Genomic DNA, 13,415 nt, shown 5'->3' with positions numbered 1-13,415 from the left:
TCTCGAGCACATGACACATTTTCCCGAATTGATTATATAATCACTTCCCATGCATTTTTTCCTCACATCGAGGGGGTGACAATCGGGCCTTAGGCGATATCGGATCATTCCATGGTTTGGGTAGAGGTGGATGTGTGTTTTGGAGTCCATGGGCCCAGCTGCTGGTGTTTTCCCAGCTATTTGACCTTGGGCGATCATTTTTGCGCATATTTAACAAAAAAATGGGAAGATTATTTGAACTTTAATGGGCAACATTTACCTGATCCCAATCTCTTCTGGAATACCCCAAAAGTGGTGCTTTGGGGAGATTACATTGCTTATGTTATTGCTAGGAAGCGACATCTTTCTAGAGGTATTCTTTTTTTTAGTTCAATGTTTTTTATTAAGTTTCCAAAAATCACAATACATAACAGAACATAAAAATAATTGCAAAGTACATGGTCCAAGCACATAAATAAAAACACAACATTGCAGTCATACATCTGGTATAAAGCTATGCAAATCTTGTACAAATAGTATACATGTTATCACAATATTGTATGTTTAAGTAGTTCGTCATTTTGCAAGAAGCATATATTTTAATAATACGAAAGATAGTTCAAATTTAAACAGTCGAACAGTAATGTAGTAAGGGAGACCATACAGACTTATATTTGCCAAGAGCATTCCTTTTTTCTGCTAACACCCGTTCATATTTACCATGAAGACATATAGTATTCCACCAAGCATGGTAATCAACCTTATCTAAATTTTTCCAACAAAACAAAACATTTTGAATCGCAAGAGACAGCATAATAGTCAGAAGGTGCCCTTTGTATTTATCTATATGTAAGGACAGACCATGAGACATTAAAATCAGGATTCTGATGGTTAATGGTTCAGAGATATCTAAAATAGAACATATAGTATCCCATACCTTTTCCCAGTAGATAGTCAGGTGTGTGCAGTCGAACAGCAAATGTTCTAAAGAACCATCCCTACTGTCACAAGACCAACAATTAGATGATGAGGAGGGATCTATTTTATGAGATAAGGATGGAGTCCAGACAGCACGATGTATCAGGAAGAAAATGGACTGTAGCACTGAAGCAGATCTGATGGATTTATGTATAGTTAACCATGCGGAGCACCAATCGATGGCGTCAGAAGGAAGATTCAACACATGCTGCCATTTTATTTCGGAGGACAGAGGTTCTTTAACAGTAGTCAATTGGATCAACTTATACCAGAACGAGGCTTTGCCGGTGAGTGCTGTAGATGATTCCAAATAAGAACTTAGGCTTGGTATCTCATTCAAAGACTGCAGATCCGGGATAGCGGCGCGTAAACAATGATTAAGCTGAATCCAAGTGAAGAGCTGAGTTTTAGGAAGGCCCCAAGTATCCGACAGTTCTTGAAAAGACATCCAGCCCTCGGTATTTATCAAGTCCCCAACTGTCTCAATGCCCTTCTGACGCCACAGGGGCCAGAGGAAAGATTCAGATTGGATTAAAAATCTCTGGTTATTCCAAATCGGCAAGAGAACAGATTGTTCCCATTTGTGGGTCATGGTGGATTCAAGGATCTGAAGTGCAGATTTATATGACCGAAGAATGTAATCATCTTTATCCATACGACGCAGAGTATGGCCAGGCAGAAGTTTCATTCGGACCACTCCATATAAAGAATGTTCCATATCGATCCATCCTGGTTTATCTATAAGACTGGTGTCAATGTGACCATGGACCCATTGTCGGATAAGAAAGGCACTATGGTATTTATAAAAGTCAGGGAAGTTCACCCCTCCCTCTTCCTTCGTCATTTTTAATTTTTTAAGAGCAATGCGAGGCTGCTTTTTATTCCAAATGAATTGTGTGAGGATAGAGTCCAAGGAATTGTAGAAGGAGCGTGGCAAGAAGAAAGGCAGCATGTTCAGTACGTAATTAATTTTTGGAACAATCATCATGCGCACCGCTTCCAGTCTGCCCCACCAGGATAGGTGTAGTGGAGACCAAGCAGAGGTCGTGTTTCGAGCAATCAGTAACAAGTAATCAATATTGAGTTGTGTGGTTTCTTCTAGGGAGGGACCAAAAAAGACTCCTAAGTATTTCATTTTCGTAGCGGACCATTGTACTCCAAGCTTTTCCACCTCGGGCTTAACTTCTGGGCAGTTGAGAGGCATAACCAGTGTCTTATTCATATTCAATTTGTATCCAGATATGTCTGAGTAGTGCCGAATCGAGGTTAGTAGATGTGGGAACGAAGTAGGAGAGATGTAGAGGAGTATGTCGTCAGCATAAGCCGAGATTTTAGTCTGAGTTTCTCTTAGCTGGAACCCTACAATGGATTTATTATCACGGATCGATATTAGTAGGGGTTCCAATACCAGATCAAACAGCAATGGGGATAATGGACACCCTTGACGAGTGCCACGTGACGGATGGAATGTAGAAGACAACGTACCATTTATATATGTTCTCGTTGAAGGGGATGAGTATAGTATCTTAATCTTCTTAATGAAATCTGCAGAGAATCCATACCAAACCAGAACTTTAAATAGGAATCCCCATTCAACTCGGTCAAAGGCCTTCTCCGCGTCTAGCCCCACCGCAATAAGATCTTGGCGGCGATCTTGAGATTGTGCAATGATGTGTGAAAAAGTTCTGGAGTTATCCGTGGCGAACCTCCCAGTGATGAAGCCACTTTGATCCGTACTGATTAATTTGACTATAACACTTTGCAGCCTGTTTGAGAGCAGTTTGGCATAAATCTTCGCGTCTACGTTTATGAGGGATAGAGGCCTGTAATTTGAGATAGAACGCGGATTTTTGTCTGGTTTTGGGAGGACTATGATATGGGCCTCAGTGAATGATCCATGTATTCGCCCAGATTCAACGACGGAAAGAAGAAATCGTAGGTAATAAGGGTTAAGAACATCCTGGAATTCTTTATAAAACTCCACAGTAAGCCCATCTGGTCCTGGAGCCTTATTAGATGCCATGGAGTTTATCACCTGTGAAAGCTCTGTTAGACTCAAGGGTTCATCCAGTTTAATATTATCATCTTGGGTCAATATAGGATGAGAGAGGTCATCCAGAAATTGTGAATCAGGTTCATTATTAGCCAACTCGGAAGTGTATAACGTTTCATAAAAAGATTTGAAAGCTTGAGAAATATCTTTGTTAGTGGTTAAAATATCTCCATTATCTAGTTCAATAGCAGCAATGTTCTTTTTTTCCGTTCTTTTTTTAAGATAGGAGGCCAGCAAGTGACCGCACTTGTTGTTGTCAGCAAAATAAGAAGCAGACTGATGAAACACCGAGTTTGCAGCAGTTTTACCGAGCGTGGAGTTGTAAAGAAAACGAGCCTTCGCCAATCCATTGAGAGTTGAGACGTCAGTAGGATTGCTTTGATGTTTTGATTCCAATTCCTTGATGTCATTTTCCAACTTCAGAGAAACTTCCAATTGGGCCTTCTTAGCTTTAGCTGTAAGTGAGTTAATAACTCCCCTGATATACGCTTTAAAGGCATCCCAGCAGGTAATCCAGGAAGTATGTTCCGGAAGATTGAAGGTAAAGTATTCCTCAATAGCCTTACGTATATTTATTTTGAATTGAGTATCTTGTAGCAAAGAGGAATTAAAGCGCCATTGGCGGTGGAGTGGTTTATCAGTGTTACATTGAATTTGGATTGAGATAGCTCCGTGATCCGAAACTGATATGGGTAAAATTTCTGCAGAGGTGATTGAGTCGCATAATGACTTATTGATTAAAAAGAAATCAATCCGTGAATAAGACATGTGAGGATTGGAGTAAAATGTGTAATCCCTAGCAGAGCCATGGATGGATCTCCATACATCAACTAGGTGGAGGTCTGAGATCATATGATGAAGAGCAAACCACGATTTAGATTTTTTATATTTGTATTGGGAATTTCTATCAATATCCGGATTCAAGACCATGTTAAAGTCACCTCCCAATACCAAATGTGAGTCTGGGTCAAGCAATACTGATGAGGCAATTCCGTGGAAGAAATCAGGATTGTCTAAATTTGGGCCATACAAGTTGAATAGAGTGAACCTCTGCCCACCATATGCAATGTTAACCTTGACCCATCTACCTTGCAAATCATGTGAGGAAGATATGACATTAAGATCCGGGATTTTACGAATCAAAATCATAACTCCCCCCTTTTTCTCTATGGCAGGCGAAGAGAAAGCAGGCATAGACAACTCTAAGTGTACTTTGTCAGACGCCACTCTGTCTAGATGAGTCTCTTGTAGCATAATGATGTCCGGATTTTGTTGATCTAGGTATATTAAAAATTTTTTCAGTTTAATTAAGTTGTTCAGCCCTTTGGCATTTAAGGAAATACATTTAAGAGACATGAAAGACAACTAGGTGATTCATTATGAATGAACTGCTGTGTACCCATAAAGGAAAATATTTGTTAGCATGCCTTATAACCAGCAACTGTAAAGGACCAAAATAACTAAAACATGACCTAAAGTCACACAATATAATTCCCATGTGCACTGTGAGAGTGAAAACAGCAGCCAGAAAGGCAAAGCACCCTTATTAAGATACAGTATAAATCATACAGTGAAAACATGAATATCAGAGCTGGATATAACAGTTTTATAACTAATAAAACACTCATATATGCAACTGAGCTCTAATATATTAATACAGACAGCTGGATAATAACACAGACATATTTGATGAAGCAGCTGAGCAGCTATATCATTCAAACCTGATGAATAGGAGTGGGAGACTGCAGTTCAATGAATGCAGCCAGATCCTCAGGATTTGTATAATCTTTTGTTTGGTTATGGAGAGTGACTCTCATCCTAGCCGGGTAAAGCATTCCAAATTTAGCATTTAGCTGCTTCAGCTGGGGCCGATAGGAGAGCAATTTTTTTCTTCGTGCTGCAGTAGTTTTACTCAGGTCAGGCAGAAAAAGTATGGTGTCTCCCTCATGTTTCACAGGGGCTCTAATCTTAGCACGCTGCATGACATCCAGGACATGCTGGTAACGAAGGAGTTTGAGGACCACCGGTCGGGGGTATCGATCATTCGGGTTCTTTGAAGATGGCACTCTGTGAGCCCTTTCAATTTCAAACTCACGTGTAAAGGTGAGGTCTAATATTTTAGGGATCCATTCCTCCAGGTATTTGATTAAGTCGCGGTCGTGAGCCCCTTCCTTGAGCCCAAGGAGACGGATGTTACAGCGCCGAGATCTATTATTGCTGTCTTCCATCTCTGTCTCTAAAAGAGCAATTTTTCTGGTCTGAGCTCTCAGCTCAGCCATGTGCAGAGTGGTGGCATCCATCTTGGATTCCAAAGAGAGAACTCAGGTTTGCAGCTGTGAAAAGTCAGAAGTTAATGTTGAAAGCTTCTCATTTATTTCCTCAGTAGCAGATTTGGTATCAGTCACAAGATTTTTCAACTCGCGAAGTTCAGCGAGTATCTCAGCGTTACTTCCGGTTTCGGGACCGGGACCCGGCAACGGAGTTTTTGATGGGGACGGGGGATCAGGTTTGTGGCGTTTATTTACTTTTTTATCCACCATTCACGCCCAGAAAGTTAGCGATTTCAATCGGGAAAAGCTTAATCTTGCCTGCTTGATGTTAATTTCGCGATTTTACACGCTAAAGCTGTGCTGTAATTTGCGATTCTGCAGATGGGTGCAGGAGCTTCACATTCAGGCTGCCATCACACGTGGGCTCAACAGCGCCCCCCTTTCTAGAGGTATTCTTAAGTTGGAACATGAGGTGGTGGCGGCTAAGCAAATCTGTGTTTATCATTCCTCTCCATCCTCCAAGGCAGGGGTCCCCAAAGTCCCTCCTTGAGGGCCAAATCCAGTCAGATTTTCAGGATTTCCCCAATGAATATGCATTGAAAGCAGTGCTTGCACATAGATCTCATGCATATTCATTGGGGAAATCCTGAAAATCCAACTGGATTTGGCCCTCAAGGAGGGACTTTGGGGACCCCTGCTCCAGGAATCCTTGCTTTCGGCCGAAACAGCCCTTAATTCCATGATCCACGAGCGCATCACCAAGATGCTCTTTTACCAAAAATTTAAGTATTATCGATTTGCCAATCGTTCGGGAAAACTTTTAGCCCAGCTGACTAAATGTACATGGGGCCATAAATTTCTTACTGGTATTTCTGATGGGCTGGGGGTGGTATATCACAAGAACATAAGAAGTTGCCTCCACTGGGTCAGACCAGAGGTCCACCTCGCCCAGCGGTCCGCTCCCGTGGCGGCCCATCAGGTATGTGACCTGTGAAGTGGTTTCTGACCACTTCTATAACCTACCTCTAGTTCTATCTGTACCCCTCAATCCCCTTATCCTCCAGGAACCTATCCAAACCTTCCTTGAAACCCTGTCCACAAAATGGACAAAATTGCACAGCTTTTCTGTGAACACTTTCGAGCGTTCTACGACTCCCCGGAGTTGGGGTCTGGCCCCTCTGGAAGATTACTTAGAGGACTCTGGCATGCCTAAACTATCAGATACCACTAAGCTCTCCCTTAATGCTCCTCTTACAGTTAGAGAACTTCAGCGGGTGATACAGTCTCAGCGTAATTACTCTGCCCCGGGTCCTGATGGATTTACCGCAGAATTTTATAAATTATTGTCCCCTTTTATATGTACACCGCTGCAGGATTATTATTCTCAGATTATAGAACGGGGTACGTTTCCTGTGGGCGCCAATGAGGCTTTTATTACCCTATTATTGAAACCTAGGAAGGGGGTGACACTTTCTGAGTCTTAGCAGCCAATATCTCTTTTGAATGTAGATATTAAAATCTTAGCGAAGCTCTTGGTGGACCGGTTGTCTCATCTCCTTCCGGGTCTTATTGGCCCTGAACAGGTGGGATTTGTACGGGGTAGACAGTCGGTTCATAATGTACGCAAGGTACTGTTAGCTATTGCTCACGCTCAACACAGAGATATTCCTATAGTGTTGGTTAGCTTAGATGCCGCTCATGTGTTTGATCAGGTGGATTGGCAGTATTTATTTACTATGTTAAATTATATGGGTTTTGATGGTTGGTATCTACGGGCCTTAAAGACATTATATTCTGATCCTACGGTGCGCCTCTTAATCAATGTCCTGACCCTTTTCCCATTAAACGCGGCACTAGACAGGGTTGTCCTTTTCCCCCCTTTTGTTCCTCCTTTATTTGGAACCCTTTCTTCGTACTGTAGCGCGGGATGTGGACGTGGCTGGGATCCAATTTCCTACAAAGCCGGTTAAGGACTTGGCTTTTGCCGATAACTTACTTTTCACCCTATCTAATCCTCATCACTCAATACCACATCTCCTACAATTCCTTGAGGAGTTACAGTTCTATTTGGGGTTTACGCTGAATTATACTAAATCTATGGCATTAGCCGTCCCAGATACGATTGCAGAACAGTGGGTGGATGACTTCCCTTTTTCCTGGGCTCAGACTTCCATTAAATATTTGGGGGTATGGATTCCTCGGGATCTTACTACGCTTTATGCCAGTAATGCGGACTCCTTATTAGCTGATATTCTTCAGTCTTTGGCTCTTTGGTCCACTTTCCCCTTATCAGTGGCAGGGCGGGTGGCTTTATATAATATGGTCTTATTTCCAAAATGGCTGTATAGATTCCAGGTGCTACCGCACTTGCTATCTTACTCTCATTATCATAAACTGGCCAGGGGATTACAAAAATATTGTTGGTATGCGTTAGCTTGCCAGATGCGACACATCAATGACTGGTTCAGGGGCACTTGTTATTTTTCTGATCCAGCCCTTGAACTTTCTTTATTGGCCCCTTATCATTTTAGTTTTATGCTACATATAACCAGCCCTGCCTTTCGCGCTGTGGTGGGGGCCTATCCGGTCTTTGCTCAGGCGCGACGGACATGGTGCTGGGTCTGTAGGGTTTTATCCTTGTCCTCTTCTGTATCACCTTATCTCCCTATTCAGGGCAATGCAACTTTTTTACCAGGAATTCAGAGCCAGCCATTTCAGAGGTGGGCAGCGGGGGGACTATATTTGTTCCAATTGTTTACGAAGGAAGGTCTGTTGATCCCCTTTGAAACCTTACGATGTAAATATCAGTTGCCTAACCAGGATATTTTCTCCTATTACCAATTACAACACTATATACAGGCATTGTCGGGAGGACATTTTACTGAAGAATGTAGGGAGACCTTGTTGGAAATGTTCAGTCTCTCAGCTCAGCAACACATTCCTTTACGATTTCATCATATAGGCATTGTGGAAAGCCAACCTGGTACTAACTTTGAGATCCTGGCTGCGAGCTGGGAGGAGGATTTACATTGCACTCTGGCTGCGCAACATCTACAACACTTAAAACACACGAAAACTAACTGGCAATGTCCTACATTGGGACTTGCAATTGAAGTTTCTTTTGAGACTTTATATTTCACCCATGAGGGCTTTCCACATGGGAATTACGTAAGCCCACGGTTATCCCAAGTGTGGTCAGGACCCAGTGGCGTACCTAGGGTATGTGGCACCCGGGGCCCATCATTTTTTGACACCTCCCCCCCCCATGTAAAAAAATATTTTTTGTAATAACCATGAAAAATAAATGGTCATAATAGAAACAGGCACTGAAAATTTTATTTTATTGAACCTCATATATGTAACCATTAATCCAAACATAACATAAATTATGTCTGAATTGTCATGACATCAGAAGTACATATGGAGTAGTTGCAGGTGATGCTTGGGACAGTTCTGATTGTGTTAGTTTGGTTTTATGTGTTTTTTGAATAGAAGGGTTTTTATTTCTTTTTTGAAGGTTTTGTAGTTTGTGGTCGAGGTCAATAGGTTGTAGAGTTGGGGGTCGAGCGTTAGGAGGTTGTCAAACAGGTTTTTTTTTCTTTTGACGATTTTGGTTGGAGGGTGTGTAAATGGTGTGCGAGTTCTCCTATGTCTGGTTGAAGTGGATTTAATTATTTAGTTGAAGAAATTAGTTACCCCCCCTTCCCATTCCACACACATTAATTCTCTTCCATTATAAAAAAAACACTGATAAGTTCCCAGAAAAAAAAATACATTAAAAATAAAAAGTAAAAACAAAGCCCCTACAGATGAGAACATAACATAAGAATAGCCTAACTGGGTCAGACCAATGGTCCATCATGCCCAGTAGCCCATTCTCATGGTAACCAATCCAGGTCACTAGTACCTGGTCAAAACCCAAAGAGTAGCAACATTCCATGCCACCAATCCAGGGCAAGCAGACACTTCCCCCATGTCTTAATAACAGACTATGGACTTTTCCTCCATGAATTTGTCCAAACCTTTCTTAAAATCAGCAATGCTATCTGCTTTTACCATAATTTCTGGCCACTTCATTTTTAAGCTTAGATCTTTCCTTCCAAACAGAGACCTTGCTATATGTCAAATACAGAAAGAACAAGGTAACTTCACAAGGACTTAGCTGTGCAGGAAATGTGAATCTCCTCATACACCCACTATATAGTGCAAAAATGTGCAAAGGTCTGGTTTTTTCTTTCGATCACTACATAGCCTAATGCCACACAAGCAGCGCTGTTACAAACATATTCTGAAGGTCAATGCTAAGGTTAACAAAGTTTCCTGCCTTGGACCACAAGGAGATACTGACAAACCACTGGAAGAGATCCCAAAACAACTACCCAAGCACAACACCCAAAGACCCACTCAGTGTGTGAACCAGTTGAATGGAGTGGACTAACTGGGGGGTGGAAATGGGCCCGGAGTTTGCTCAGCAGAATTTCCCAGACCACCTCTTCCTCTCAACACATTGACACGCTGCCACCACCATCACCACCATTAGGAATACCTCACCGGGTAGGCCAGCAATGCTTATAAACTTTATAAAACACATTATTATATTTTCTTATAAAGCATATATTTTAACTGAACTCTCTGACATCCTCAGCCTTGCCATTCACAAAAATAGAAGGAAGAAAAGTTCCTGTTTCCTGCTGTCTCATGTCCCCGGCCTATACAATATTTTTCTTCTGCAGACCCTTCAAAAGTCTGACCAAATCCTCGTTTCACTTGCATTATAAAGTACTGAGGATGCCATCTCTCTCCAATCCCAGGTCCTAAAGTCTAAGACAGTAGCTCAAACTAGTGCTGCCCGATTCAAGGAAAAAAAAAATTTTGATTCGATTCAGCCTATTGAATTGGTTTATCGATTCAACTTTCCTGCCCAATTGGGTGTTTGTTTGTTTTTTCAAACATCCTGGTGGGTTTATTTTATAGCTTTTTCACACCCCTTTGGCTTCTCCTAACCACACTGGCGCTGTGGTGTAAATAAAATAAAGAAACAAAAAGGACTTTTCCTCTCTTTTAAATCCTAGCTCACGTTTGCAGTCTAACACCAGCTCTGGCAGGATACACATTTCAAATCTGACATATTGTAATCACAAAACAGAAAATAAAATTAGTTTTTCTACCTTTTGTTGTCTGGTTATTTTTCAGATCTTGTTGGTCCAAGGCTCTGGTTGTCTTCTGATAACTTGCTTGCCAGGATCTCCTTCTTCCTTCTTTCTGCATGCCAACCATCCATCTGCCATCTCTGTCCTCCCCGTTTCCCTTCCCTCCCCAGGAGGTCTGTCATCTATCCTTTTTTCGTCTCCTTCCACAGATCCATCTTTTCTTAACTACCCTTTCATCCAGCACCTCTCCCTCCTTCCCCACTACCCCAGGGTCTACCATCTCTCCCTTTCTTTTCCCAACTACCCTCCTATCCAGTATCTCTATCCCCTCCTCCACACCATCCCTTGTGTCCAACTTCTCTCCCTTTCTGTTCCTTCCCTCTCTAAAAACCATGGTCCATCATCTCTCTCCCTTTTCTCTATTTTCAGACCCATTATTTCTTCCCACCCAAAGTCCGGCATATGCGAGTCTCTTTGAACCCCCCATTCCCTCCGTATATTTTTACACCAGGGCCCCCCTCCCTGAAGGCCTGTCCCCCCTTAAAGGTCTGCATCCCACCCCTGAAGGCCTGCACCCCCTCCCAGGCCTGCCCTCCCCCGAAAGCCTGCAACCCCCCTTGAAGGCCTGCATCCCCTCTTGAAGGCCTGCATCCCCTCTTGAAGGCCTGCCTGCCTGCCTGCCCCCCCCCCTTGAAGGCCTGCCTGCCTGATCCCCTTTAAGGCCTATCCCCCCCTTGAAGGCCTGTCCCTCCCTTGAAAACCTGTCCCTCCCTTGAAAACCTGCCTTCCTGTCCCCCCTTTGAAGGCCTGCCTGTCCTCCCCCTTGAAGGCCTGCCTGCCTGTCACCCCCCCTTGAAGGCCTGCCTGCCTGCTTGCCCGCCCCACCCCAAAGGACCGCTAGCCACCCTGGCCTTCCTGCACCACCTATAAAGCACCCCGCAGCGGGATTGCGATGTCAGCGATCCCTGCGCTGCTTCGGAGCTGCTTCCTCCGCCGCGGATCTGCCCCTCCTCTGACGTCAGAGGAGGGGCGGGACCGCGGCGCAGGAAGCAGCGCCAAAGCAGCTCAGGGATCGCTGACATCGCGATCCCGCTGCCGGCTGCTTCTTGGTGGTGCAGGAAGGCCAGGTGGGCGAGCGGTCCTTCGGGGGGGTGGGGGGGACTGAATGCCAAGGCCGGGAGCACCCCCTCAGGGCTTGTCACCCGGGGCGGACCGCCCCCCCTTAGTACGCTACTGTCAGGACCAGGCCACCTTGGGACATGTTTTGGAAGTATCCGATTATACTGTCTTTTTGGGCGCGCTTGGGACAATTTACATCTACATTATGGGGCAGGCGGTGGACTCTGGCTCCAAGAGCATTGTTTGGTTTTTATATGATAGCCCCCCTTAAACCAAGAGGCATGTCAGCATTTGTTGCACGAGTTATGCTGCTGGGCAAAAAGGCAATCCTGTCCAGCTGGCTTTCTAGTGAACGCCCGACCTATAGCCAGTGGAGATCAACAATGATCATGCAGGCCTCTTTGGAACATAGGCAATTTGTGGACCTTGATTCCGCAGCAGGACAACATTTTCGACTGATATGGGAGCAATTTGGGGGGGATCTCACCCCACTTGCGAGAAGCCGTCTATTGAATGCGTGACCTATTTTCTGTTTAATTGTATTTTGTGCCTACCTTGAGTTAAGTTGGGAAGGGGAATGGGGGTGGGAGGGGAGATTGGACTGGAGTTGTTTCTTATGCTTATATATTAAGAAAAAGTTGTATTGTCATTGTTGTTTGCATTTTGTTCTAATAAAATGCATTTCAACATAATAGAAGAATTTGTTGAATGATGTTATTGATGTGGGTATAGTGTTTGAATTCTAGGCTATAGGATTGGTCAGAATCTCAATATGAACCTTGAAGTTCCAGTTCTGTATCACAAACTCCATATTCCCTCACAATGAAGCTATCCCCTTACAACTTACCATGCAAAAAAAATGTATATATATGGGCTGATTTGTACCGTAAGTCATGGCAACTATTATTTTTCTCTCAAAAATGTGCCAATACAGGAAATCTAATAAATAAATTTGAAAGTGTGCGACATGTACCTTAATGTTGCCAAAATATGAGTCCAACAGTCTGGTAGGGACATGATATTTGAAATCATTGCTTTTTATGGCATACTAGCTGATGCCCCGGCGTTGCACGGGTATTTAATTATAGCAATAACACATTAAATGGATTGAAATAAAGATACTTTATAGTGGTGAATGAAATTATTTTTTTACAGCTTTATAAAAAGTACAATAATCAAATTATAATGTGAAATATTTGACAAAATGAATACAATACAACTAACACAAAACTTGATTATAAACAACAATTTTAGTTTCACCTCCAGGAGCAAGAACATATAAATTCTTGGGTGAACCCACCCTTGATCAAGCAACATAGAGTTGTCCATGAGAAAAACAGGGGGATCTTAAATCCACTTCACAGTATGTAATAGTCTGTCCCTGTGATTTGTTGATTGTGATAGAGAATGCAAGTCTCACAGGAATTTGCAATCTCTTAAACTGAAAAGGAAGATCTGTTGGAATAAGTGGCATCCAAAAGTTTCAGTATTGATTTAAACAACTCAATATGTGGAAACTCAGGTTGAAAAGAAACTCCATGCAGTTTGTTCCCGGTTCAGAATGGAACCTGTGTTCCTAGTTCAGGATATGTGAGTACTCATGTAATGTAATAACATTATGAACTGGGGTGCATGAAGGAAACAGTTACAAACACAGTTAGAACATACAAACTCTATATGTATGGTGTCCGTGGTAGAATAGAAACGATGTCCCTAGTGGTTATAGTGTCATAGAAAGTGTTTTATAGTTGGAATTACTGTGATAATGGCAACGTTTTACATTTTTTCCATTGACATGAATGGGTGAAATCTGATTTTCTGTTTGTAGCTCCGCCCACATGTGCAGGTGGGCCGCGAGACCCCCAT

The sequence above is a fragment of the Geotrypetes seraphini genome, chromosome 8 (assembly GCF_902459505.1).
Source record: "Geotrypetes seraphini chromosome 8, aGeoSer1.1, whole genome shotgun sequence".
Lineage (NCBI taxonomy): Eukaryota > Metazoa > Chordata > Amphibia > Gymnophiona > Dermophiidae > Geotrypetes > Geotrypetes seraphini.
The sequence above is the reverse complement of the archived record's forward strand: the minus strand, read 5'-3'. Positions refer to the sequence as shown.